Source organism: Mesoplodon densirostris, chromosome 15 (genome assembly GCF_025265405.1).
Source record: "Mesoplodon densirostris isolate mMesDen1 chromosome 15, mMesDen1 primary haplotype, whole genome shotgun sequence".
Taxonomy (NCBI): Eukaryota; Metazoa; Chordata; class Mammalia; order Artiodactyla; family Ziphiidae; genus Mesoplodon; species Mesoplodon densirostris.
The window spans coordinates 48,957,512-48,960,126 of record NC_082675.1 but is presented as its reverse complement, the minus strand read 5'-3'; the positions used below and the strand labels follow the sequence as shown (position 1 = coordinate 48,960,126).

Sequence of the window (2,615 nt, the reverse complement as noted above, 5' to 3'; positions counted from 1 at the left end):
TGAACTAACAATAACAACTATAATAAATATTTCAAGATAAAATTATAATGGAGATTTTTAAAATGAACTGATCTCTATGCTTATTAAGTTGGTGAATAAAAACAATCTAGTTGAAATGAAAGGTAAATAAAGCACAATCGTAAGCTAAGTAAAAGGCAGAGCAGAAGAGAGTCCTTGGAGACGAGATCTCCTTTCTAAAGAATCTTTGAACACTGTTCAGGCAACAGGGCAGACACCTGTACATTACTTAGCAATCTAATTTAGGATTACAAGATTAGGACATCAGAGGTAACAAGAATTTTAAAGATATCAATTTCGTGGCCACAAACTTCCGTATATACCGTTTCCTAAAATCATTGATTCTTCTTTTCTCATCCATAATTTTACACGGTGCATTGCCCTGAGGACATCAAATCTGGATATTTAACAAAGAGACAATTATAAAATAGCGTTTCAGGGAAGTGTCCTTTAAATATAAATGAATGCAACTGGCTTGTAACTTTTTTATTTAAAAAAAAATTTATTGAAGTAGAGTTGAAAAATTATGGACCGCTTCACGAATTTGTGTGTCATCCTTGGGCAGGGTCTACGCTAATCTTCTCTGTATCTTTCCAATTTTAGCATATGTGTTACTGAAGTGGGCACTATAACTTTCTCCCTTAAAAATTTTTTTTGTAATATAGCTTTCTGGTTTTGGTATCAGTGCAACGCTTTCTCATTACGTGAGCTGGCATGTGTCCCCCTTTCCTCTACTTTCTGAAAGACTTTGTATAAGAATGGTATTATTCCTTATGTAACATTTCATAGAATTTAGTATTGAAGCCATCTGGGATGGAATCTCCTTGTGAAAGTCTTTTTACGTATAAATTCCATTTTTGTAAGGAGACATTGGGCTATTCAGATTTTCCATTTTTTCATTGAAAGCTTGTTTTTCAGACTTATGGTGCATTTATAGTGCTTTTCTCTGGATTTCAGCCGTTTACTAATACATGACCCTTCAAGGGTCTCTTTTGAATTCCTAGGGTGTTCTCCAAGGAGTCTCTATTTTGACTGATTGGAATGCACGCGTGTCCAGCTCTGTGTGAGCTCTGTGTGAGCTCTGTGAAGTATGCAGTTTACACTGTCTTGGTTATTCTTTGAAGAGACTTGAAGATTTCTGGAGCCATTTTTCTGCATGGATCTCTCTTCTTCATTACAATGCCTTGCAGATTTCCAGCTACTTCTGCCTCCCAGAACTCTGAGCTCTCTCTCCTCCTCTCAGTAAGACTGCTCTCCACTGTTTTGGTTCCACTTCCCTGTGTCACAGGTCAAAAATGTTTCCAGGCAAAAAGCTGGAAGATGGTAGCACATACCAAGACAGATTATACCTTGTTTGTATGCAGTAGTAGATTTTAAGTACACTTTTCTAATAGTTATTTACCTAAACCGGTTTTGGTTACTATGTGTCTGATAGAATGTTTTCACTTACTAAAAAGTTTCAGGTGTTCATATGTCTTTATGCTTTAGATCTTTTTCTTGTAAACAACATATATCTTGATTTTGTTCTTTTTTTAAATCCAATCTGAAAATGTGTCTTGAATAGTGAGTTTAGAAAATTTACATTCAGATTAATTCTTCGTATATTTGTATGTAATTCTAATATTTTGGTTTATTCTCTTTCCATGTTTTCTGTGTCTAATTAAAAACTTATTTTTACTTATTGTCTTTAACTCTTATCTCTCATTTAAAACAGGATGGTATACTTACTAACTTTCTCATCCCTTTGCCACACCCTCCCTCTTTCCGTTTTAGTTTGATGTGATCTAGATTTTAATTCTGGGGTAATATGTATATATTTTCTTTCTATTATGCTCACTGTGATTTTAAAGAAAATAAACTTTACTGACATATTTAATTTCTTCTGCATATTTCTTGTAGCATCTCATAGATTTATTGAAAAATAAAAATGTTATTATTTAAAATGCTATTTAGGGACTTCCCTGGCCATCCAGTGATTAAGACATTGCCTTCCAATGCAGGGGGTGCGGGTTCAATCCCTGGTTGGGGAGCTAAGATCCCACATGCCTCTTAGCCAAAAAACCAAAACATAAAACAGAAGCAATAGTGTAACAAATTCAATAAAGACTTTAAAAATGGTTCACATCAAAAAAATCTTTAAAGAAAATATATAAAATGCTATTTAAAAATATTATCCAAAACAATTTTCAGTGCAAGTGTTTTTTGGAAAAAGCTACGGTTTTGAATTCATGTGAATATTTTTTATCATGCTGTAATACGTGAATTAGTTTGGTTGGGTCTAAGCATCTATGTCCAAATTTTTTTCTTTCAATAGCTTGAAAATATTGTTCCATCTTCATACTGCTTCCAGGAATGTTGTTGAAAAATGTGTTGCTGATCTGATGATTTCCTTGATCTGCTCCTTCTTTCTGAAGTTTTAGAAGTTTCTTGTTGTCTTTGATACATTCTTTAATTCCCAGGTGTTTCTCCCCACTAATTTGTCACTTTTAACAATCTATGAATGCCTGCAATATGACTTTTTTCATTTATTTTTTAATTCCAGGAAATACTTCTCTATTATTTTAAGAAAACATTTCCTTCTTTCAATTTCTATTATG

The 2,615-nt window shown here is 33.2% G+C and overlaps 1 non-coding gene across 1 annotated transcript; it reads right to left on the bottom strand.

The window, feature by feature from the left end:
* Positions 1 to 538: 538 nt before the first annotated feature.
* LOC132503349 (U6 spliceosomal RNA) lies at positions 539 to 645 on the bottom strand. Its single transcript, XR_009534594.1, has one exon. It is a non-coding gene; the product is annotated as a U6 spliceosomal RNA (small nuclear RNA).
* Between the last annotated feature and the right edge of the window lie 1,970 nt (positions 646 to 2,615).